Source organism: Plectropomus leopardus, chromosome 9 (genome assembly GCF_026936395.1).
Source record: "Plectropomus leopardus strain MGB_pleo_1.0 chromosome 9, ASM2693639v1, whole genome shotgun sequence".
NCBI classification, from domain to species: Eukaryota; Metazoa; Chordata; class Actinopteri; order Perciformes; family Serranidae; genus Plectropomus; species Plectropomus leopardus.
In genome coordinates this window covers 7378985-7406290 of record NC_142184.1, presented here as the reverse complement: position 1 = coordinate 7406290, position 27306 = coordinate 7378985, and the positions used below count along the sequence as shown (strand labels likewise).

The 27306-nt window shown below is 41.5% G+C and overlaps 1 protein-coding gene across 2 annotated transcripts in view; it reads left to right on the top strand.

The window, feature by feature from the left end:
* Positions 1–1013: 1013 nt before the first annotated feature.
* Positions 1014–27306, top strand: part of plxna2 (plexin A2) — a 281745-nt gene continuing 255452 nt past the window's right edge. Inside the window, exon 1 of one of the 2 annotated variants that reach the window (XM_088081848.1) lies at positions 1014–1106. The gene's annotated coding sequence lies outside the window, so the exon portion shown is untranslated. Of the gene's footprint in view, positions 1107–5389; positions 5900–27306 lie in introns of those variants that run through there. The other variant, XM_088081847.1, reaches the window with a different exon arrangement.

Genomic DNA, 27306 nt, shown 5'->3' with positions numbered 1-27306 from the left:
AGCAAAATACTAGGTGGTGTAAGTATCAGTTTAAGCCCAATTATTCAATGCAATTCAAGCAATAGACATGTTTTTTTTCCCAGAAAGAAAACAAATTGTTTGTGCATTAATGAAACTATTTACTATTTCTCTTACAAAAAAAGCCCAAAGTATCTCTTTTCCAATTTCTCTATTAATAGGTGGAATACTTGATTACTGAAATAATTGATAGCTACAGTCTTAATTTAAATGTCAAAAAAATTGATTAGCATAAATACTTCCTATAATAAATGACATGGTTTATTGTTGCAACAGAAATAATTGGCGTCACATGCATAAGATTGACAGTTTAGTTTTTCATCTAATTGTTTCCTGGTATTTGTTTTTCTCGCCAGTCAGGCTGATTGCTCACACGGGTCAGAGAAGAGAGGGAATGGAGTTTCAGTGAAGTCGACAGGTTGCCACATTCCCTCGTGATATCTTCAAACATGGCTTGAGGGAAAGAGAATTAAAGGCATCACTAGAGGCCCCTTTGAAACCTTCCAACTTAGTATGAAATCGCTGCGTGCGAGCACTTTGATCAGCAAACGGTCAAGCGGCAGCCCAGCAGCCGGCCATCTCTCCGCATTACCGTTGGGAGCCTCATTCCCAGTTCTGTGCACAACCCCTCCACCTGACCGCTGTTTGATTTGCTCACTAAACTGATCTTCCAACAAATAAGCTTTTTGCTTTGCCACAAATTACCCTGTCTCTCTATCTCCCGTCGCACATGCCTTGCAGCATCACTCCCTCTCTTTGCATGCACCCGGCCGCCCCCGTACATCCGGAGATAAACAGTAGGTAGTGCACATCGCACAATCATAATTCTAGCAATTAACCTTCTCACCCACTGTGGGGTTTGAATCTTACCTCACTCCTTACAGAAACACTCGCGGTCTACGGGGTCAGACTCCAAATGTAAACATAGATATAAAGTGGCCAACGGCTTGCTTATCTGACAACACCCTAATGGCCAATGATGTGTGCTTTGATTGCAGATCCGAGGTGGGAAGATGCCAAGACTGAAAGTGGCTGAGTTATCCCACTGAGGACCTGGACCGTCTTAACACAGCCCTCTGCTACTGCAGGTAAGAGACAACACTTTAATGAAGGTCTAGGACAAGAGGTGCATCTGTGAGTTATGAGCACATCAATAAGCAAACATATTTTTGCATTAAATGAAGACGCTTGAAGGAGCAGAGACGTGGTGCTGCACATGATACACAGGCTTGGATTGACTGTCTTATGATATTTGTGCATGTTGAGCGTATGCTTGGGTGGTATCACAGGATATACCAGGGTATTTAGAAATCCTGCAGCTATGTTTTTCAATACCTTCATAACAAATTGTATATAGTGCACAGCACGCACCACCAGAGATCAGTCTCTGGTCTCTACTGGTGGAACAGGCAACTGAGCCAAAAGACGCCGTGACACCAAATGTTAGAGAGCAACTGCATGTTTTATTTACGTATAACTTGGTGAATTAAGGATTTATTTCGACCAAACCGAAGCTGGTGATTGTTACTTACTAACTAGATCACTAGCAAGAGTAACTCAGACTATTTGGGTGAGTTTTATTTTGTTTCCTTCAAGTTTGAAGGAAGTGTGTTTTATGATGAATTATGGTGAAGCCTCGTCACTCCGAAAAAGAAAGTTGAATTCGAAAGGTGTATAGTTGTATATCTCTGTTTAATAAGGAAAATAGGTTTGAAAATACTTTTCTTCACATTTTGTGGGTTTCTATTGTGTATATATTAGTCTTAAAAGGCAGGATATGCAGTAAAAGTTGCTACAAAACAAACACATCTGGTGTCTCACAACAAAACAACTGCTTTTTGTACCACAATCCTGGCAAGAAATGCAGCAATGTCTTGGAAAAAAGCAACTGCTTTTTGTGGAAACACAGCGATAACTCACTAAAAAACAACTGTTTGTTTGTGGCACTATGCTAACAGGAAACGCAGCAGTGTTTCGCTAAAAAGGAACTGCTTTTCGTGGCCCTAAACTTGATGGAAATGCAGGGATGACTCGCTAAAAAAACGAGTTTTGTTGTTTGTTGTTCGCACACAGTTCTGTGCAGTGGTCTCGGTGTCACACCATCCACCATCCCCTCCACCTCTCAATGACAGAGTCAGCTCATGTACTATGTCACTTTAGAAATGCTGATATGATGCTGTGAATATCCATGGTTGGCAGAAGGGTACAGTACCAGCATTTTCTACTGGCGACTAAGCTGTAATTGAAAAGAAAATCCACTTTAAAGAAGTTGGAAAAAAATTCAATACAATTATATAAATGTTACATTTGATGATTCAAGGCTAATCACAGCTACAATCTGAGCATTTCTTATATATCTTTTTGCTAAAAATCTTAGTAATTAATGCCACATACTGTATATGTGCTATTTCAAACAATTTCTTGCCTTTTTTTTCCCCCCACAGTCGTAGAATCTGCAACCAGCCTCCATCAATCGATACGTATCCTACAGTGAAACATGACTGATAGAATTGTACTGTGTGTAATAACCAAGCTTCACCTCGCAAAATGGGTTAATCTATCATTTCTCTCTTCACAAAACGGGCAAAACCCATTCCAGACAGTTCTGTGTTCTTTCAATATGAATTGAGTTATGTTCCAATCAAACAAATCACAGCTTGTTCCAAACAGGGCTGCTCCAAACAGGGCCGTGAGTAATGGATTGAAAAAGTCTGTATTTGATTACCCCTGCCGCCCAGGGTTGACTAAGATCCATTTGAGAGGTAGTGCGGTGGAATTCCAATATGGACACCCTCCAGCTATTGACCCTGTCTTTAAGTGGGCGCTGTGCTTTTAGTGTACTTACACTGGTTGTTCCACATCTTCTTCCTCCTGGCAGTTTTGCAATACTTTTGATGGCAGACACTGGCTCCCTTTTCCCCACTCTGCATTATTGATGCATCAGAGAATGTGGATAGCCTACTTTTTGTCATAACCCACCGAGGGCACAGATGCAAGAAGATGAGGGGTTGGTGTTGATGTGTTGTATAACTATTTCAATGTCATTCAATGACTGTAATAGAAAAACACACAGTTTCAGTCATGTAAAAAAAATGCTAAAAGTCAACATTTGGCTGCCAATATTGAGATCACTTATCAAAGATTTATCACTTATGGATAGAAATGAAAAATGATTGGCAAGTACTTTTTGGGTTCCCTCCTGTTTGAAAATAACACAATGGTGTCTGCAGCACAAGTAATCAGATTTCACACAGGGTCCCTAAAAAGTCTTAACATTTGTGAAATTAAAATTGGTAAACATTAAGCCTTAAAATTCCTAAATAGTATTAGTTTGTGAGGTCTTAATAGCCACAATTGCTATATATATATATATATATATATATATATATATATATAAAGTTGGTCCTAAATTTGCTTTAAAATTATCTTCACAGGTGAAGTGTGTAAAATTTAGGGGACTTTGGTGGCGTCTAGCAGTGAATTGCAGATTACATCCATCTAAAACTTCTCCCAGCTAGAAAGCCTTCAGTTTTCCTTATTCAGGATGTTTTTACTTGGAGCTGATTATCCAGAGGTCTCTTCCTCTCCAAATGAAACAAACCAGGCGTTTAAAACGGCTATTAACACTGAATAAAGCAGTTTCACGTTACAAATCAGTGAGTTTCCGATGCTGTTTGGCATCTCGGGGATGGGCTGCTCATCCACAACATGCTCACCGCTTTTCTCTCACACATTAATGTGTGCTCACCTTTTTCTGATCCAGACGTTCAGGAGGTTTTTACCGTGAGCCGAATTATTCATAGATGTCCCTTTCTTACAAAACAAACAAACCTGGGGATTTAATGTGATCAAAAACTGAATAAAGCCGTTACAGCTTTAAGAACTAGTATATCTGATGCACTTTGACATGTCGCTGTGGGAAGCTAGTCCAACCACACGCTAATGAAGAGTCACCTTTTTTCTTTGGTGACTCAAGATCCAGACATTCAGACGGCTAAAGTATCCACAAAGGTCACTTCCTCTCCAAAACATACAGAGCCGGTGATTTAAATGGCTAGAAACACTGAATAAAGCACACTAACATTACAAACAGTGTAACTCCGACGCTGCTCATTGCAGTCTGGCTTCTTACTACAGTGGCCAACGCGAAAACACAAATGGCCTCATCTAGATCCAATGTTTGGTTTATCCATTCTGGATTACTGCAGAAATATGCAATGCAACATGGCGCACCCTATGTAGACGGCTCATGCCTCATGCTAAGGTACCAAAAACACAATGATTCTTATTATTAGGTGATAATACACTAAAGAAAACATACTTATTATTTCATACTCCATTTCTGATATATATATATATATATATATATATCCCTGAATCCTACACACTGGACCTTAATGGTTTTAAAAAGCATCAGATTTAAGCGTCTGATACCTGCAGACACTCCATCAAAGTATGGCACAAAACACAGATGTAGGGCACTATGTCAGTGATGTCGCTGCAAATTATAGACACAACCTCAAGGATTTGACAACTCAGTGTTTCTGTGATTGTTATCGCCAAAGTTGGAACAATCCTGAGCTGCTCGGTTGCACTGGTGAGCGGCGAGATACACACATCTCTGAGGCGGAGAGAATGAGAGAGCAAGTCAGAAAGTTCATTTAAAACTAGAGAAAAGCTGAAATACAATAATGAGGGAGTCATAGGAAATGAGAGAAAAGAGAGAGAGAGGCAGTTAGAGATGTATGAGGTCAGGTTCACAGTTTGGTCCATAGATGGCAGTATTCTAACAGAAACAGAGTTGGATGGAAGAGAGTCACTGACTGACTTCAGTCTGTGCTGCGCAGACAAAACTGGTGGGTAAGAAACATTTTATTTTCATAAATGCTAAGTAATATCCAATAGTCCAATAGTCTAATATCAATATCAGTATTGTCAGTTAGAGAGATTTCTAAAGCGAAAGATTTTTTTGTGTTATTTTGTATATATATCCTTCTACAGAGAGTTATCCAAACTGTAAATTATATTAAATATGTTCAAAATTTAATTTAAAATCTTTTTTTGTTGTTTTTTCAGTTTGAATAGGGATTGCGGATTGCAATTTACCTTTTTTTTCGGGCACTAAAGTGCTTATGTTGTTAGAATATATTTCCTCCTTGTATGTCGTCCTAAATGTTGCTCCAACATCGAATCTGTAAATTCTGCACAAATGTTTCTTTAACATATCCATTATTAATGTTTTTCTTTGGGCGGAAACAGTTAACACCATAATGAGCCGGAGTGTGAGGGGGCTGGGTTTAAACGCGCAGTGTGCCAGTGGCGGCGTACACACACTACTGTACATTGATGGAGCCGCTAATCTGTGTCAGTCCGGCAGAGCGCCTGTGAGAAAGCGACGCTGCGGGTCTGAACTATACACACACGCGCGCGCACATTCACCGGCGGACGATGGCAAGCGTGACCGCTGCTTCTACATAACCTTGTGTAGATCCGCACCGGAGAAGGAGGAGGAGGAGGAGGAGGAGGAGGACGCTGAAACTGAAGGAATGTGCCGTTTCATTGACACGGTCTCGTAAAGTCACATCAGCAGGTCAGCTCAGATGGTGACGGCTCTGCTGCGAAGTTTACGCACTGAATTTGCAATCACTCGGCGTGATGAAGGTTTTGAATGAATGACGCCGCCGCCGCTGCTTAACAGGTTCCGTAGCCACATGTACCGGGAGAACTCGTGAATATAAAATCGCAGAAGCATCCCCGAAAAAGAGACGCTTTGCCCAGATAGAGCGTTTGGAAATTTTCACTGTGGAGTCTTAGCGCATCAGTTGAGAAGACAGCGCTGGAGGGGGACGGGATAACCGGGAGATCCAGTTTAACGGAAGAGGTGAGTGCTTAATGTGCTCCACAGTGTGTAAATATTTGTTTGAATCCCACGCTACAGCCACGCTGTGCTGCAAAAGCGCTAATTTCCGACACTGCGGAGAGACAACTGAAGAGAGACATTTTTCATTTTTTAAGGCTGCGGGCTCTGATAAGGTGGCAGCCCAGCCGGTTTCTATATTTCACTGCTGTGCCACGGCTACATTGAATGGTGGTGTGTGACCATAAAATATTATGGTTTACAACACCCGCTCTGTTTGTGCATTTAAGGTCTTTTCGCCTATTTAAGCGCAGGTGTTGCTCTGGATCCTTTACTACCATTTGTGCTCATTCATTAGAACTGAGCTGCCTCCTCATGCAGCTTATTGAGTTACAGTGATGATGCATCCAGTTTGCATCATTCTTCTCTCTGATGAGCTGCTTCTGCTTTGTGTTAGGGAGATTATTCTGGAGTATTTAATGAAGTTAGCTGGGTTATTTTTGGAGTCTTGATTCTTGCAGTCATGACAGTGCTCATGATTTTGATTTGTTGACCTTGATTGTGAGTGCAAAATGATGCACGCCTTTCTAAATAGTGTCCACAGGATTTGTATTTATAGAAAATTAGGTGTAATATGAGTGGTTGCAGGCTTGGATCTGCTGCCACTGCAACAAGTGAACGTGAGTCTGGAGTCAGAGCTGATTATCAGATATTTCTTTCTTTTTGCGTGCACAAAAATTCATACACCAAATTAGTTTTACAAGGTCACTGATTCCAAATCATGTAACATTTCCTGCTGCATTTGTTTTCTTCTCAAGTGGTTTGAATAAAAGCCCCAGATTGCAACAAAACAACAACAGTCTGGTATATTGTCACCAACTGGCATCAATTTAGGGATTCCAGCTTGACTCTAGACCTCATCTGTCCCAATCCAGCAGATGCACCTACAAATCTTCATTTTCTGTCACACTGCCAGCGCTCCGGCAAGCACCCATGACAATGACTCTAAAGAAAATAAATGTTGTCTTAAGTAGAAAATTGCCTTACATTTGCATGAAAATAACTTACATCTGCCACGGCTGACGGGGAGCATATTAATCCCTCTGCTAGTGCAATCAAAACCCGCTCCTTCTTGGTGAGATTTTTTTTTTTTTTTATCATTGTGCATGTGAAGCATGACCCACTCACATCATTATTTTAATATCCATCTCAAAGTGAACCAGCAGTTTGACCCCAAAGCAGCCACCAGGGTGGAAATTGCTGCCTTTGGAAGAACAAACCAGCACTCAGCATTGGCTTGATTATCACATGCTGATTATATTCACCTAATTAACTCCAATCTAATGGAAAAAAAACACACATTTGCTGATAGTGTGGTGCTGGCGCTGAGCAATCAGCCCCTCTGACCGCTTGGCTATTCAGCAGCTGTTGTACGACCGTTTTCAGTGCTTAGATTCAAATGCATCTCCATCATTTCGAACCTACAGTAACCTTATATGACACAAGTTTACTGCTGCTAACTCGTCCCTTTGAAGACAAGATCATACAAGAGAATTGCTGTTAAAAATAATTCCAAAGCTGCTGTTGATCGCCTCGATTTCTTCTGAAAGCAATGGATCGCAGTTCTTTTTAAATAATGGAGGATATGAGCGAAGATGTTAAGGGATTCTGCTCAATGAATCACTTTCAAGTGATGCCTTTGAAGGCGCGCCGTCCAAGAAAAAGCCTTTCGAGAAGCACAACATCACACATACGTCCAATCAATAAGGTTAACCTCGCCGAGCTGGAGAGAAATTGCTTCTGCTGGACAAACTCGGGGTTGAGCTTTGTGGAGTAACGGTTGATATTTCTGTACCACTGAATCTCCACTTCACCCCTCCGGAGGGGGGCTGCAATATTTTTGATTGGATTTACGGTGCAGCTGTGTGGTCAGTGAGGTGTTCTGTTGTTAGTATTTCTGATGTTGGGGTGATTTGCAGAAGTCTGTTTTCTCCGGGTAGAATATTCAGGTCTTATGTTCTTTAAAAGTGGTGTTTTCAGGGCTCAAACACAAGATAAATATATTTAAGTCAGGGCTGTGCAGGATCTTCACTCCAAATATTTCATGTTGACTTTTGGAATAGCTATTTTTGTGAGTACAGATAAGCAACTTTCTGACTGGGAAATCTCTCGGCGCTCTCGTGTAACTGGTAGATTGTTTGAAGAGTGTCGAATGCACCCTCTGTACAAGACTGCCTATCGCCATCAGCATCTACGTGCGACAAACTCTGATTGGCGCTCATGGCTCAAGAGCGTCCTCTGTTGATGAACAGAGAAGAGTTCAAATGACGAGCTGACTTAACCCTTTAAAATCTGAGCTGATTGGTTTGATTTCTTTCAAAAACATGAGTTGAACGTTATGAGCAGCTTAACAAGACATGACCCAAACATCAGCGAGAAAAAAGCAAAAAGTTAAAAAAAAGAAAACCTGAAGATAAGCAAAAAACAAAACAAAAACAAACCAATTAAAAATAGAAGAAAAAAATGCTATATGTGTACTTTTATGGAACTTAGTTGTGAATATGTAATTAGAATAATTATGAATATAGTTTTACGGACATTATTCTCATTATTCTGTTTTTTTAATTTTTATTTCCCGCTTTTCTTAAACTAATTTGTAGGTCATTTTCCCCCATGTTTTTGAAAGAAATCAGATCAAATTGCTCAGGTCTCCTAGGGTTAAATAAACACTAGTAAACTAATGTCAGACCAGGTTTGAATTAATTATCCGGGCTGCAGTGCCGCTTTCCATTCACTGCAGTTTGCTTGCACTACTCCACCACCACTATGATGATATTACTCCCAATTTTTTTAACTGCATGATTTACCACTGAATGAGTTGTTGCTGCCTCTCTGTGTGCTGTGTCACCACCAGCCTTCACGCAGCACACTGCTCGCTCCTCTTCGGATTCCCCCCTGAAGGCAGCCAGACTCACTACAGTTTAGCTTGAGAGATTTTGACAAGTCGTTGAGCATGCAGGCAGAATCCTTGACCTATTTCTTAATGAGTGAATACTGCAAACGCGCTCAGCGGCTGTGTATTCTCAACCCCCCCTCTCCCTACAGCAACCCCCGCCATCCCAACTGTCCTTTGCTTGCACACACGGCAACACATGCAGATAATGGTGCTTTTGTGAGTTCACTGACTCTTTCTCCCACAGACATAGGTCCTCCCTTTGCTATCTGCCGGAGTGTACAAACAGCGAGTGAGTGTTTGTTTTAATGCAATTGGCCTCCCGTCTTGCCTCACTGTAGGCTGTTTATCTGAACCTCTCAACTGTCCAGCTGTCACAACAGAGATCTCAATCTCCTTGACCCGCACACACACGCTCGGCTCGCTCAGCCTTGTCATGTTTATGCGTCTGGGATCCGTGTTTACGGCGAGCAGTGCACGTGTGAGGATTGACATAAGGGAGATGTGGATCTGTGGTGACATTGATCAAGTGGAGTGCAGCCGGAGAGAACATTTAAGTCTGAAAGGGCTCCGGCTTCAGATCACAACCGCCTCTTTCTCTACATCCTCACGGCGGCAGGCGCCTTCGTTTACATCCTCCGCGCTCTCCTCTGGATAATTGTAAACAGTTTTTCTACCTGTCGCTTACGCTTCAAGCGCTAGATCCAGCAGTAGAGATAGTCTCTCTAGGCGATGATTATCCTAACAATCGCTCGTTTTAAGCTGTTGTTGGTTGTAGAGGCAGTGCTCTGCTCATATGTTGATTCAGGAGTGTAGCAACTGAGAAGTCTCTCTCTCTCTCTCTGCATCTGGAATAAAATGACACTAAAAACTTTGTTGCAGTGAAAGGGATATTCAGATATCGAGCAGGTATCAGGCTAAAATTAGGAACTGAGGTTTGGAGAGCTTCCAACATGATAGAGCCAGGACTTAAGTTAGAAAAGCAAAGCAAATTGATTTTCAGACGTTCTCCATTACATAGACGAATGCTAGATCTCTTTCATGGAGAAACTGATGATTTTGCATGTCCCAGCTGACACTATGTGCCTGAATGCATTTGGTTAAAGGTCCGGTGTGTAGGATTTAGCAGGATGTATTGGCAGAAATGGAATGTTATATAATAAGTATGTTGTATTTTGTGTATAATCAAAAATAAGAATGGTTGTTTTTTCATTATCCTAAAATGAGCTCTTCTACATAGGCAGCAGGTCCTTGTTTATGGAGATCGCCATGTTGCACCGCCATGTTTCTACAGTAACCCAGAACAGACATCCAGACACTGGCTCTAGATTCGTCCTTCATGTTTTAGTGTCGGCCACTGTAGTTAGCAGCCCCTCTGCAATGAGCGAAACAGCACTGGAACGTAAAACTGCTGTACTCTGTATTTTTACTGGTTTAAATCAGCTGGTTGGTCTGTTGTGGAGCAAGGAGTTTGAGTCTTGGGTGGATAATTGATCTGTCAATACTTTTAGAGCTGATCAGATTGATGTATGAGAGGAGCAGTTGCTGCAGAGGCAAGTGCTTTTAGACTGGGCGCAATGAACGGTTAAGTTTCACTTTCACTGCGCCTGATGTTTTTTTGCTCCATTTGTGCCCAGAGTGTGCTCTGGACTCCGGGACAGTGGTGCAAATGAGTAACCAAAAAGTGTAAATATTCCAACAGCGCTGCTAATGAATGCTCCAGCTCCAAAAATATGAAATCAATACGTAGCGGCAGATGTTTTAACCAAGACGGGCTGCCTCAAATAAATGAATGTGTGGGAAAGCCTACATCAGCAGGTTTTCGGCTGGTAGCCTATCTCTGATGTGGCAACCAGCATAGGAAAAACACAGATTTCTAACATGAAATTGCTTTATTCAGTGATTTTGCACATTTTAATCAGCGTTTGTTTTGGAGAGGAGGAGACCTCTGTGGAAAGTTCGGCTCTTGACAAAAACCTTCTGAAAAATGGACAGAGAACAAATTCTAACAGGGAGAAGTTTCAGCTGGTGGCAATCCACAATCTTCACGGCTAGATTCAACTAAATCTTCCTATATCTTACACACTGCTCCTTTAAATGTATCGTACGTATCTGTCCCTCTGCTTTGTGCCAAAGAGTAAAACCTAGTGCTGCATATCCTCTTGTTGCATATCCTCCCTTGGTTCTATGAGCATATAGATCTCGAGATAGAGCATTACTCTTTGATAATTTCCACACAGTAGCAGATGTTAGAGAGCACCACAGGACTACATTTAATGGTGTAGTCATGCTGCTGTAGCCGATTTCATCATCTTGAGTAGTCGTGCGTGTTGCCTTCAGTGGCTTATTGAATCGTTGAAACCGTTTTAAATTGATGACTACAGGTCACTACATTGTTAAGTAGCAGCTCGCCCAGTATGAGCAACACATAGCACAGAGTGCAAAAATCAATGTCACTCCTTTGCATTTAATTTTTCACGAAACAGGAGACTGTACTTTCTTTTTTTTAACGCTGTGAGTACTTGAGAGAAGAAAAGGCACCTTTTCTGCTGTTTACTGAGCTTGGATTATTTTCCTTTGATAGCCCTTTTTGGAGTTTCTTTCCACTTCTCTGTCAAGATGCTTTTTTTTGTTTTTTTTGTTTTTTTTAACAAGACGGAGACTGTGTGTGTGTCCACAGCTCGCAGACAGGCTCCAGTCAGTCTCATCAGAGGTCCGTCGGGGAACGGTTAACAGTCGTCCCTCTGCCAGACGCAACCGTGGCCAGTCCAGATCCTGCTCTCTCTATTGATGGCAGCAAGTTAGCAATGAACCCCAGTGTGCACTCCGCTGTCCCAGAGGCTTGCCAGCTTGCTGAAACAAAGCCTTTTGTAGCACCACTGAATCCAACAGATGGAGAAATGGACAGTAAATGAAAGTAGAGGCAAAGGGGAATAAAGGAATTTAGTGGAGCATGTTTGCGGGTAGGCATTTAGGCTACTCCTTTGGGAAGCCTAACACCCTCACAATGCAATACTGGCAGAACTTAAATGTTCTCTCGTTGACATGCTGTGAGAGCAACTCTGGGCCCCTATGCGAGCGGAGAAGGCAGTCTGCTCACGAGGGCTCTCCAGGGCCTGGGAAGCCTTTATTAAGATGTTAATGGAACTGCCTTCATGACACATTTCCACGGGACAGGATCCCTCGCCTCTGCCATTCTTTAGTGCCTCAATCTGCCTGCCACAATCATCAGTCTCTCCCCCTCGCACAACAGCCTGTTTAGGCATTCAGCCCCATCTCCACATTCCCCTGCCCAGGCGCTCTCACTCTTTATCTGATCTCTGCTGTCACAAGCCATCCTATATTTTCACCACGTGTAGCAAAATTACGCGATGCCAGCGATAAGGGCAGCAATCCTGGCACGGCGAGCTGTGGAATAACAAGTCTGGATGTTTGTTTGTCACTGATCTTCACACCAGTTGGAAGTCAGACTGTCACCCCAGCAAGCCACGAGGGCTGTTATGATTTTTTTCTGGTCTCTACAAACACTGTCAGCTGGTAGCTTGTTTTTTTTTCTACCTACACTGCTTTCCCCTCATTCGCCGTAGCCCTCAAGGCTGCCCACTGCAGCCTGAGCAGCTTATCAAAGCAACAACAACAAAAAGAGGGGGAGAAGAAAGACCTCGAGCTTTACATACAAATGCCTCGACTTCATTTTCATGAAAGGCACTGAATGCATTGTCTCAACCATTTTCTCTTTTCACATCCGTTTGAATATAAGTCAGTTTAGCCCGGCACCATCAATAATCAATTAGCTGGTGTCATGGGAGGATGTGCCGTTTTTTGTTTGGTGGAAACTTGACAATAAGTGAGCAACAAAAAAGGAGCGGGAGAGAGAGGCAGAGTGGGAGGGGGGTTTGTGTTAGACGCCAAGGGGCAGCTGTCAGGAGCAGATGACTCTGTGTGTGTGTGTGTGTGTGTGTGTGTGTGTGTGTGTGTGTGTGTGTGTGTGTGTGTGTGTGAGTGATTTGTGCTTGGCTGCGTTTGTTTGTGTCCATTTCAATTTATTTGTGTTTGACTGCATGGCACATGTGTCTTTTGTGCAGAGGGAGAGGCACCAGGGTAGGCAGTGAGGGCAACACCACGCTGCGCTGCCCACACTGCCCCCTGGTGATGAGGATGCCCTGGCCAGTCACTGTCGCCATGGTTACTGCAGGAAAAAGGGGTGCAGACATTGCTTGTCTAGTCTGCTCATGTGCCATAGGGGAGCCCAGCCAACGGCAGCTTCATCCCTCTACTGTACACTGTGCAACGTGGCCCAATGAGCCGACAACCAGGACCATTTTCAACTCAGAGGGGGTTATTACGGCCATTAGTGCTCTCAGCCAATTCAAAGCAGTGTGAAAATTTCTTAAAAGATTGACTCCTGCTACTATTTGCCCAAGAATAGTAAAAATCCAGCAAGTCAATGTATTTGCATTAACTTAATTCTCTCTATATGTGCTGCACTGAATTTTCTCTCGAATGGGTTGTAGGCAACATGACCAGCGATGTCACATGTTAGCCAGTTCATTGTTCTTCAAATAGTCCAGTTGTCCTTTTTCTTTGAAACACAAATATTCAGCTCCAATTTGAATGGAACAAAATGGCCCACTGTGTCTCAGTCCGCCCATGTAGGGGCCCCTTTGAAAAAAAACCATGTCTTTTTCCCCTGCCAAAATTTTGCCTAACTTAAAGGCGTGATTTATCTCTAACAAGCTATACAGACATGGTTGGTACTGATGGATTCCTTAGGTTGTCTAGTTTGTAGTTTCTTGGCCTGTACCAAGGCATGGCCCCCTCTGCCCCCCTTTGATACACCACTGAACAAGACACTCAAATTCCCCTGTTTGTGCTCCGAGCCTCACTGACAAGTAGATACCTGCACCTATGCTCTCTTCATTGTTACTATTTTGCAGTCAGCCGTGGCCTTATCTGGGTGGATAGCTCTTTTCAGTGTGAGACAGGAGCCTAAACTTATACTCAGTCCTCAGTCGAGAAGAGAAGAAAAGAAAAGAAAAGGGGAAACATGGCCTTTCAAATTCATTCCTCAGTGAGATAGCAAACAGAAAGCCCTGTCTGGAAAAGTCCTCCCCCTTAGTCTTCTATCTTGTCCTCTCTCTCACACACACGCACACGCGCACACACACACCACACACACACACACACACGCACACACAAACACCCTCTTGATAAACTTTTTCCACTGCTGTAAACCAATGGAAATTGAGCTAAATTGATGATGAATGACCTCGAAACTCCCACAACTTCAAAACATAAGATGTGGCCCGCTGTGGCGTCTTATTTTCCTGCAATGTTGACAGAAGCGTAAAGGCAAACAATTACGAATGAGTCCGCTGCTGCTCGCAAAGCTACATATGAACTGCTAAACATAGAAGGTCCATATATTTTTAGGTATCAGGAAGTAGGAGTGGGCTGTACTATTGTACTAGATGTATCTCCGCTTGTTCCACGTGGGAAGTATTAAATTATCATATCATATCAGCAGAAACATCAACGGTTCAGACCAGGGATTAGCCATGTGCTTCAGGATAAAATCACAATCAAGTTCTTTAATAATTTTCCATCATACTAATACTTAATTAAACTTAATTTTAATAGTACCTTATTTAACTGTATTATATAACAGTACTTTATTTAACTTTATTATATAACAGTACTTTAACTTTATTAAAATAGTACAATATTTAACTTTTTTATATAACAGTAGTTTATTTAACTTTATTAAAAAAGTTTACAACTTTAATATATTTCTGTCATTCTTTATTATCCAGCTTTATCTTAATTGTCTTACACTGCTTTATTTAATTTTATTGTGACATTACTTTACATTTATTATATAACAGTACTTAATTTGACCTTATTAATAATATATAACTACTTTATTTAACTTTATCATAATGGTGCATTATTTTACTATACTTACACTCTGTACTCTATATTATAACAGTATTTTACCTAATGTTTTTTTAACAGTACTTTATTTAACTTTATTGTAGCATGACTTCATTTACTTAATTAGAAGAGTGCTTTATTTAACCTTATTTTAACAGGACTTTATAATAGCAGTACTTGATTATACCAGTACTTTATGAAACATTGTAACATTACTTTATTCAATTTTATGATAGCAGTAGCTAGTTTATTTGACTTTATCTCAACATTATTGATATTATTAGTATTAGTATTTATTTAACTTAATAGTTATTAGTTATTTAACAGTTTATTTAACTTTATTATATTAGTACTTCAACTTTATTGCAACAGGACTTTATTAACTTTATTATATAACAGTAGCTAGTTTATTTAACTTTATTATAACAGGTAATTATTGACTTTATTAAATAACTGTAAAAACCTTATTATATCATGAATTTATTTAACTTTATTACAGCAGTACTGTATTGAAATTTATTGCAACAGCACTTTATCAAAACCATTCTTAACTTTACATGAACAGTACTTTATTTAACTTTGCGGCAATTAACTTTGTTGTAACAGTAATTTATTTAACGTTATGGTGACAGTAGTTTATCAAACTTTATTGTGGCACTAGTTTATTTAGTAATTAAGTATGTCAGTAGTCCAGAGATTAGAGGAGATTTCAAAATATCAAGATACATATCATGCATCGCGTTAGAGCCTGAAAACACATCAATATTATTTTAAGGTTATATCACCCAGCCCTTGAAGGAAGTTAAGTCTAGAGCTACTGCCGCCAGTCCTGCAACTCCAGACTCTTTACTTTGGCCCAAGGTAATTTATAGTGTCCAGGCCAGGAGAAATGAACTCTCCCCTGGGATAATAGTTATGTTTATGCATGAATACATGACTGTGATCCACACAGTGAAGCCGATGGGAGAAAAGGTACTTGCAAAGGGAGGCAGCTTGTCATAAAGCCCACACAGAGTCTGTTAGGATGTGTAGCTGCTCTCTCTGTCACGCTCGGGGCGAAACAGTTAATAACACTTTATGAATGTAATTGCTTTTGTTGTTGATTCTGACCTCGGCCCGACCTTTAAGATTATAGCTTTGCGCACCGTAAGCATAGGGCTTTGTGGAATGTGTGGGATACTGAGGCACAATAAATCCTGTTTTCCTCTGGATGCATTTCTGGGAGCCCGTCTTATCAAACGATATCAACAAAACGGCCATTGTGAATCACGCTGTACAAACTAAATTGAGCTACAGTAACAGTGTGCTTGGCGAATGACTGGTATTTGTTCCTGCCAGCCAAACATTATCAAGATGAATCTATCGTACAAGGGAAGTTAGATGTTGTTGTTTCACTGCTCTTACTTCCTAGTGCCCCTTGCTATCAAAGGGAAACACTCTATGTACTCAGTGGAACAGCGGGAGCTCGCCCAGGCAGACGCATTATTCTGCTTCTGTCGCAACCAATGAAATGTGAAACATGACAGCAGCGTCTTTATGTACCCAGCATTAGACAGACGGGAAAATCATTAAAAGAGTGACATGATGTGATATCACGCCATACAAAAACGCATAATCAAAAATCACTACAGCCTCACACATCAGCTGCAATGTAGGTCATTGTCTTTTCTGTGAGGAGAATGAATCAGGGTTTCTTAAACAATTATTCAGAGTGTGACAGCCGAGTCTTTTGCAGCAGAGGACCCAAAATCCTTGTGTTGTCCGTGAAGATGTTGATTAACAATGACTGCAGTGAAACATTTGCCTGCCTGAGGGAGGTAAAGGAGGGGAGGGGAGTGAGAAAGAAAGTCAGGGGAATGGGCAGGTTTGTACTTGAAAGCAATGAATGAGCATCCTTTCTTGTCTTAATCTGCAACAGTTAAGGATTTACGCCACAGGAGCCACTGTTGTTAACCAGCTGAACCACACAGAAGGTGCATTCAGGAGGATATTTGTCGTGTACAGCCTCAGTTTCAGTACCTGTGGTTACACACCTTTATTTCCTCACTCAGCTCGCATGGTTCATCAACAAAGAGACTCAAAACACCTACAAAAAGAGGCAAAATGTCTACAAAGACACAAAAAGCAACTACAGGGACCCAAAATGTACACAAAGGGACAAAAAGCAACTACAGAGACTAAAATGACTACATGCAAAACAGCTGTAAAGAGGCACAAAGGGACTCCCTATAAGAGACATAAAGCAAATACAGATAATCAAATTGACTGCAACGAGACATAAAATGACCACACAGAGACTCAAGTGACTACAGAGGTACATAAAATACCTACAAAGAGATGCAAAATGTCAGAAAACCACTTAAGAGACTCAAAATGTCTAAATCTATAAAAAGATGCAAAACAGCTGCACATAGACACGTAGGGACGAAGACACTCAAAATGACTACTTCAGAGAGCCTCAAAAGGACTGCAAAGAGACTTAAACTGAACATCGAGAGACACTAAATAAGTACAAGTGACACAAAATGACTACAGAGAGACCCAAAATGGAATCGAAGAGACTTAACAAGACTACGAAGAGACACAAAAGGACTACAAAGGATCCCAAATAACTACAAAGAGACACAAAATGACTGAGCATCCTTTCTTGTCTTAATCTGCAACAGTTAGGGATTTACACTATGGGAGCTGATGCTGTTAACAGCTGATCCACACAGAAGGTGCGTTCAAGAGGATATTTGCCATGTACGGCTTCAGTTTTAGCAGATACACATTTATTTCATCTCACACAGAGAGTAAAGCTGGGAATTAGGAGGATTTTTTTTGTTGCAGAAGGCGTCTCTGAGCTTGTAGGTACAATGTTTACTGTTAAGTACTTTGCACAAGCCTCATTGCCTCTGCTCGCTGTGAGCCCTCCCCCACATTTCACAGAGAACATGTTCAACCTGACAGGGGTGAATAGGTGAGGGGAATTTGCATTTTATTACATGCACAATGTTTCAGGCGATATATTTTTTTTTGGTGAACATAATGCTGAATATAAACAATTTGCTTTTGCAAGGTTTTAATGAATGTTTTTACCCACAAACAAATTTCACATATCACAGAGGAGCACAATTAAGCATTTGTTTTCGATAGTCTCTTTGGGTGCTACTGTAAAGGTTTGTTATTTTCAAAGGTGGTGATTAACAGCATATTGTGTAATCTCCTCTGCGTCCACCCTCCTCCCTTTCTCCTGCTTCCTCTTCTCGCTCTCTCCTGTTTATTTTTTAGGCGGGAGGAAGAGTGAGAGAGTGAGCAGGGTGGAGGGATGCCAGAGGGGACTAGCATGTGGCTCAGATGCCGGGAAATGTCAGCACATTTTCACATTCACCTGCGTTTTGGGACCTGAGCCTGCATCCTCAGACAAAAAAAGAAAATTAGAAAACTGGGTTTTTTAAAATGGAGAGTGGCTTCTGGGCAACTGTTGAATAGGTCCAAAGTAAAGCTCACATTCTTACTCATTTCAGCACACACACACACACACACACACACACACACACACACACACACACACACACACACACACACACACACACACACACACTTCTTCTCACCACACTGTAAATCCTTCATGGATTCCTTGTGTGCAGACATTGACAAGCCCGACAAAGGACACCTTGCCTTTGTTTATTTTGCCAAGGCTACGGTGCTCGTGGGTTGTGTCGTACAAAGCGTCAGTTGCTTTAGTGGCTTAAGGTCTGAAAAGCTGAAATGCAGTGTGTCTGCCTGTCTCCCCGAGGCGCTGAACATGTACAGTAGCTCCGTGTCAAGGTAAACAACCCCACATCTCTTTGTATGCTGCTCTTTGAGTTACCAATCATAATAAGACAAGTGAAGAAAAGAGAGTAAAACTGTCGACTGAAGGACAGCCAGAGTGATTTTACTGCAGGAGACATTATTTCAGCACGGTTTCTTTACAACAGTGTGAGAGCTACAAAAGGAACCTGTTTCTAACATTATGCGATATCCGAGCTGCTTGTAATGTCTGGCAATAAAAGGGGTCTTTACTAGGGAAGTGCTTAAATGAAAGGAGATGGAGAGGAATTAGCTGCAGAGTAACAGCACTATCTGAAGTGCATTAGTAGCCGAGATGTATGATTTAATTTAACTGAAACACTGAGTAATACTGTCATCCACAAGATTACTCCTTTCTACAGGGAGACTCTAGCATTGATTATTCATTTCAGTGAGATGACAAGTGTAGATGAGAGACTGTAAGGAGAGGAAAAGTAAATATTGGATGCATATTTACAACCATTAAAAGGAGGCCATAGTCGATGTCTGCAGAAGACAAACTGCTGCTGTGTAATGCTTCTGCACGCTCATACTTTGACCTTATGACTGATCATGTCTGGGGTGACTCTGAAGTGACAGTTTACCCCAAAATCAAAAATGCATATTTTCTCTCTTGCCTGTAGTGCTACTCGTCAGTAGAAAGAAGCATGCATCTACTGCTAGCTAACGTTACAGCTCAACCGAAAGGACGCCATTAATGTTTACATCTCGTGCTGTCACAAACATGAGCCTTGTGTCCTTGAGTAGATGCACGCTTCCTTCTGCACTGTGATACGGTTGCCGGGTATATTCAGTATCGCGCATTTACTCACGGACAAGAGACTTGTGTTCATGCCAGCGCGGGATGTGAATATTAATGGCGTCTTCGTCGGCTGAGCTGGAACGTTAGCTAGCTCAGTGTTGCTTGGTGAGCCAGCAGTAGATACACTCCTCCGTCTGTGTGGTGCCTTTTGTGGGTGTAGTTCGGTAGAAAGAAAATGGCTCCTACATGAAACTGCTCACAAAAAGGTTTGTGGATTATCTTGAGGAACTGGGTCATGATTTCTGGAAGGAGACACTACTGTTGAGTTTTTAAATCACTTTTTTTGGCACTTTGAGCACAACAAGCTGAGTGCTGGAGACAAACATCTCTACGGCGGATTTCTTCAACTCTCTACAACTCACACCGAAACAATCGAGACTCATAAGTGGCGCCAGAGGCAAGAGGGAAAATATGTATTTTTGATTTTGGGGTGAACTGTCCCTTTAAAGGGCTGTCTCTGAGATTCACTGAAATCCAGCTTGCCCAGCCTCCCGTCCAAAACAGAGAAGGAAACAGGGAGGTCTGGGTTTTCTTGACTCGTGACACTGAGTCAGACAGGAACAGGAGAGGAAACTGGAAGGGAGGGACGGAACAGGAAGGCAAAACTATTTTCTCAGAAGTCAAGGGCACCGTGTGCCAGGCAGAGGTACAACTGAGTGACACCATTCGAGTTAGTTACAGAAAACTTGGGAATCGCTGACTAACCAGCCGTGCCCATAGGCGTATATGATCTAGGTGCGTGCAGAATACTCCAGACTAATGGGAAAACTCTCTCATTGACTCCAAGTCGTCCCAGCCAGACTGAAACAGCAGCAAACCAACCACCAAGTGTCCTAATTAGCCCACTTCAGCATGTTAGTCTGCCCCAGCTGCTCCTATTTATGTTACTGATGAATTGCTGAATGGGACTTTTTTTCCCCCCTTCGTTACGTTTTCTTGAGGGCAGCAAATAGTCGATTTTATCGTTTCTCTCTTTCCTGTTATTGCAGTTTTTTTGCTGGAGTATGATTATATGTTTTGCCGACTGCTGATGCAGTTTATGGGGGGAACAGCAGCAGCGGGGCTGTTTTGTTTGGCTGAAAGGGTGACTGCCAAGTACCCGACCCCGTGTTTTGCCCCATTTCAGAATGTGGTGATAGGAGGAAATACTCAGACTGCCCACTGCTGTGTTTATGCTGACTCCAACGTGAGCATCAATTTCACCCCATCCTCCGCCACAGCACACTTATCATCGAGAGGTTTCAGTTACATCTCTCAATTGGATGGAGAGGGTGCTGGCTTGCTTGCCCGAGCCTCATTTTACTGCTTCACTAAACCCGTGGCCCGGTATGATCGCTTTTAAAGCAGTCAAACCACAGCGTCTCCCCCTCTGCCTCATCATCTATGTGTGCGGTCTAAGGAAAAAGTTAATGCGAGGTAAAAGCTGCCACTGAGGAATTCAGATCGCCTGGATTTTGGCATTGGTCATACTGACCAAGCATGGGAATGCTCTTTTCTTTGATTTATTTCCAGTTATTATTTCTCTGTCTGTTCATGCTCTTTATTGCTCTCTTTTTTTTCTCTCTTGATATTGCGCTTTCCCTCTCTCCACTCTTTATTGCTCTTTCTCTTGCCTCTCTCTTTTTGGCTGTCGGGTCTTTTTGTCTCTCTCTCTCTCCTTTTTTGCACTGTGGGATCTGGTCCCAGCCTGCCTCACTTCCTTAACAATGAAACAGATGCTAATTTTAATCATCTTACTAGCAGAGATTAGTCTTTGATCAAACTTAATGCTCAGAAAGCAACTGCTGCATTCGGCTTCAGAAGGAGAGCGAGGCTGCGCTTGCAAATGCGATCTGGTGACTAAGGCATCGCAGGATACTCCACTGGAGCGCTGTTACACTTAAGCCCTCTATACATGTATTTCTCTTGCCCAACATTTTACATGATGCACAGTCAAAGCATTGTAAGAATTACTAGAGCTGGATTTAGACAATTCCCGCAATGAATGTCAATGTTTTCCCCCCTCTCAAGACCTACTTATGCGCATGCAAGTGTGTGATTACATCGATGACATGCTTTCCAGCGAGGCCTCTCCGCTGGGTGCCTATATCAAGATGTAGTACAAGAAGAATACTGACGGACAGTTGTATGAGGCTCAGTGGCCACGTATAATGGATGCTCTCCAGTGTCTGTCTAAAGAATATGGATGGCCTGACTATCTCTGTGTTAGATCTACAGCAGAGAGAGCAGGGGACAGATTCAGGAGCCTCTGGCCTGTGAAAATGAGTGTGAAGCACTTATTCCCAGGTTCACTGATGTAGTGGACGGGCTGAAGCTCTTCATACAGCTCTGACAGAGCAGCTCTGACAGCCAGGAGTCTTGTGCAGTATAAGGAGCCTGCAGGTGTGTGTTGCAAGAGTCTCCTCCATCTCATTTCAGTCTGCAAGACTTTTCTTGGTTCAACAAGAAGGACATAACCCCGTCTCAGTGTTGCTGCAGGTTTAATGACTGGAGGAAAACAGGAGGGTTAAAGGAATACTTCATCTCCTAAATGATCATTTGTATATAAATTACTCACCTCATGTAATGTTGAATTTGTGAAGTATATTTTGTTTTACTGACATGCCTGAATGGTGAATAAAGAATACAAAAGCAGAGACAGTTATTCGTGAATTGAAATCATAGGGGTCCATGTCTAGAAGCAAAACTATATCAAAACGTGTTTACACAACTCGTGCAGTATAAATGGAGTCTCATTGATCGGGCCATATGCTCAGTACTCCTCAAACAGACAGATTTTTCCAACAGGAAACTGACAGTCAGACTCCATTACAGGGTTAATTTTGACAACTATTTAAGATTTACTCATAGTCATTAGATGAAAATGCTCAATAGTTCGAGTCACATTTTAGTCATTTTTATCCTTCATATTTTTAGTCCACAACAACTGAAAAGGTTTACGTTGAGAAACATTACATTTTAGTCAATTTAGTCATTACTGCCGTGTTTTTTCTTTTGACTAATTTAAAGAGGCTAATTCAGTTATTGAAAATTAGAATCAAGTTGACAGGTTGTAATCTCTCGAATTCAAATACACGGGGTTGCTTATTTGTGTTAGTGTTTTGTAGGATAGTGACGCATCCTGGCGCAAACGATTTACTGGTGTTTAGCAATCCTTTGGTGTTTCGATCTTATACCGCTCGTACGGCATTAGACAATATTGCAAGCACAACTGGGCTCAGCTTCTTGTTTAAAATATTTTACTGATCCATAAAATAATGTATCATTCAGTTCTCCTCCCTTCTCATTTTGAATTTCTGATGACTTCTGTCCCATCACATCTGTCAGTGAAGAGAAGACATAACATTTCCTCATTGTTTTTGTTATCAAAGACTTATTTTTAGCTCGTCAACATTTATCTTCATCATGGAAAAATGTTTTTGACAGACATTTTTCATCAGTTCATTAACAAAATATACACTGTACCATTGACAAAAACAGAAACTTAACCTCGCGACACTTAACACGGACACTGCTGGTATACCACTGCCTCGACTGGTAGTTTGTGTTATTGTGTGACTTTGGTGAATCCGAACTAACCCTTTCAAACGCCAAAGTCACACAATAACACAAATGAACTAACTTATATAGGTTGCAAATGGTCATTTGGGGGAAAGTATTCCTCTAAGGAGGGTAAAATCAAGAAAAAAAAGCACACCAGGCAAGTGGTTTTCTGTGGTGTTCTGCACTGCCTGACTGTTTAAGGCCACAGAATATAATCCCGAGAAGTCCGTAGAGCCATTTCTCTTTTCCCTCTTGTCCCTGTGACTTTGAACGTAATGAGCGTTGGACCTCTTCCCCCTCTGATCCTTCGCTGTTCTCCAGGCTTCATCACAGCGGTGGACGATAATGCTCATACAAACGCTGCCTCCACCTCTTGCGTGTTATGCAGCACAATACTCAACCTTCACAGCTGTAGTGAATAATACCATGCGTTGCTATTACTCTGCCAACATGCTATTTTTCAGTATAGACCTTGTAGGTCACCATGACATTCCTTCCTTCCTTCCACCTCCCAATTCCCCACTGCTCACCCTTCCTACTATGAGCAGGTGGGGAGCAGTTGTGCCACATGTGTGCTTATAATAAATGTGCTTCACAGTATTTTGTGCATGCCTGTACTCCAGGGCACATGCTATACGTCACTGCTGGGAGAACTCGCCTGTCTGTGAATTTTGCTGAGTTTCAAAAATGTTCTGCTCTATTTTTCTATGAAGAAAAAAATGTTCTTGTTAACCCTTTGAAACCTGGTCAGATTAACTTGATTTCATTCAAAAATACAGAAAAGAGTAAAATGCAACTTAACAAGAAATGACCCCAAAAAATAGCAAAAAAAGTAGTAAAAAGTTACAAGAAAATAACCACCAAAAAAAACCAAAAATAGATAGATAGAAAATGAAAACAAACAAGCAAATGACCTGGGAAAAGTGCAAAAACAACAATTAAAACAACAACAACATTAAGATTAAAAATCCATATTCTTTGTGTAACATATAATATATAATTATATTTATTAAAACTATGGTTTTCCTGAAAGTTTTCGATCATTTTTTAATAATTCTCTCTCCAGCTGTTTTTTACTTGCTCACACTTCACAGGTTTAAATGTTTGTGAAAGACGTCTGAATGCAGCATGAGGAAACTGATGTAAACCCAGTTTTCAAAGGGTTCAATTATTTTGTACTTGTGCAGTATCGTACTCAGTAGTACTCTTGTGTAATTAAATAAACATTTGATTTGTTTTGCAACGATCATAAAAGCCGTCCTAAACTTCACACTCCCGTGTTGATATTGGTGATACGCCTGCTTGACTCTCCGGACACCGGCTCACAGGAAACCAACCAGTGCTGATTTTCCACCGTATCCCAGCCAGCACTGCATCCTGCGCGGGTTCACACGGAACAGGGCCGGAAGGCATGTGCGCTTCAGCACTGATCCAGCAAGTCGCTCAGTCACTTAGCCAGCTTGCTCTCGCTCGCGCTCTGTCCCATCCTGTCCTGTCCTGTCCTGGCATGGCCTGGCAGCGTCTGCTGCACTCTGGGGGGACGATCAGGTGGATGTTTTTTTTACAGCCAGCATGCACAGGGCTGAGCTAATGCTTACTGCAGCGCTCACTGCTGTTTTATTATTCATATTCATTGCAAGTTCTAGTTGGACTTGCATACAAATGTAGTGTAAGCTTTTCTCTGAGCTAAGGTCTGTGACAGCAGTTTTGTAACTTTGTGTCCCTTTGTGCCAGACTTAAACCATTTCTAGAATTATTAGAAAACATAACAAACTAATCTATAAAGAAGGCAACAAAGTCATGGCGCATTGCATTAAGACCAGAAAACAAAACAAGAACTGACCAGTTAAAAAGCAAGTGCAACATTCCCGAAGAGAGAAGCTGAACAAGGAAGCAAATGAGCACCACTTTGCAAAATTAAAGGAAATAAGCAGCTCCGATCCATACGAACTCATGATGCGGTCAGTTTCTGTACACTGGTCAGAAAATATTGCTGGTTTCAGGCGGGGGGGTTATAAAGTAACAAAGCAGCGTTCTCAATAAGTTAATAACTTTCCAATGTAATAATCCAGCTTCAGCCATCTCTGTCCCTCTCTTTGTCTCCTTGTCTGTGTCTCTCAGACAACAAGCAGCTTTATCATCAGCGCTGCTGTGCTCAAGGTTTCCGTTATTCAGCTTTTTAGCAGGAAAATCTGTCTAAGTCAGATATATTTAAATCTCTCTGGTCATTATGTCCGCAAAACATTTCCCTCTTTTAATATGTATGTCTTAAACCATAGCAAGCAAGCGCCTCTTTGTCCACACTGGATCCATTATACACGCACCTCTGTAGCGTCATGTAAACAAATCTGTACCTGTCAGCTGTGCGCTAATGGAAATAAACCATGTAAGATATCAGCTGTGCACTCGAGATCATACTTGAGACATGCCTATACTTGAAGATGGGTGGCCTTTCAATTTCATCCTATGTTTTTACTTTTCAAACAGAAAAAACATGTTTTATATCGTGGGATTTACTGAAAATGACATGGAGTATAGCCAACAGCATGTAGGTTGTCATTGATAGTCATTACAGGAAACTTTTAGCTCCGGTTTTTGGTTCAATCATTGGTTAACAAATATTTACAGGTCGGGTGGGGAACGGTTAAGGCAGTTAATAATGATGCAAACGTCCACCATTCAACTGGTTTTTCAAGCTTGATAAAATATAAACTCAACGGCACTGTCTACTGGTAATCGGTCAACCGTAGCTACCACGTCTTTATCTCCCACAGTGCTTTGCGTTGCTCACCACCGCCTCCATCACAATCCTATTCTCTATCTATGTCTATCTATCTTTTAGAGAGCATGCACCAATACATTATCTCCAGGGCAGTGAACCCCTTTGAATTCTTTCATATATTTTCAGTTATAAGTCAATATTATTATCAATTATCAGCATACTATTAAGCTGTGGGCTGATTACAATTGTACTACAACTGTGGCACATATGTGCTCTATTCAGCCTGTTAAATAACTATGAAGTCTGCTCTACAGAGAGAGATGAGTACCATTGTTCTGTTCTGTCTTCACAGAAAACAGCGCATTCTGCTTGCTAGGCATGTATCCGTCTGTGTGAGTAAGCACCCAATTTCCTCACCACATGCTGTTATTGCCTCTCATCCAAAGGGAGATTGGGCTAAGTAACTAGCCGCAGACTTGATTTTGTGGTGTTTTATCACCTCTGATGAAATTAGAGGGGCCTCAACCAGGGTGAGGTAGAGAGAAAAACAGAGTGAGAGAGAAGGAGAGAGGCTGAGCCCTTTGCTACTGCATGATAATGCATCTGTTATGTGTGCCTGAGCAGAAAGGGCCTGAAAATAGGCCTTAATAGTCCTCAGACCGTGGTGTCTATTTGCGAGGCAGGCATCATTATGCTCGGGGTCACAGCAGGTCTTAGACACAATGAGTGAAGGTTTCCTCCCTCCTGTAAAAGGTTTACATAACAAACAATACAGCCCATACATTACCCAGAAATTTACTGGTGCTTCACTGTAGAAATATGGAGATTATTTACTACATCATATGATTGATTTATGAGTCTGTTTATACCTGGTATAACCTAGTATTTCATTGATCCAAACTCAAATGGAAAGCCAAGACACATCAGGGACTACCTATTACTCCGACAGCCCCGTTACTCTAAAAAATACCCTTCTGGACTAAAAGGCCATTTCTCTGCTAGCCTTTTATCTCCAAAAACTAACACTCATTGCTCTGAAGTCCTTTTTCTCCAAAAATACACACTCCCTGCAGTTAGACAGCCCACACTCGTACATTTCAGTAAACCACAGATATGTTATATTTCTGAACAATGCTGTGGTGAATGTGTTAAGTTTAAGCACAAAACACACACTTGGTTATGTTTAAAAAAAAGATTACGTTTTGACTTAAAACACCCACATTTGATGGCACTAAAGTCGCTTGAAAAGCAGGGATGCTTCGGTAAAGAACATCTCGCTTCAGTGACTTAAACGCTGCCGAGAAACACTGCAAAGGTTTGATAAAAATACCTGAGATCGGTGGCTCAAACACTGTTGGGAAAGTGAAACTAACTGCAAGGAGTGTGTACTTTCAGCGAAAAATGACATTTTTAAGCTGTGTTTGTTTTTGGGACAACAGGTTGTCACTGTCACGTCAGCAGTTGTGTTGATACAGCAGGAGACACGAGTGTCAGCAGAATTCAGTATATTCCCTTTTATAGGGCAAAATGATGGACGATCACGCAGTACTTTGTCTAACTTGTTTTGAAATGGGCAAATTATAGAGTCATAGCCCTTCCATTAAAACACTGCATCCTGCATTGATTACCTAGTCCTTATT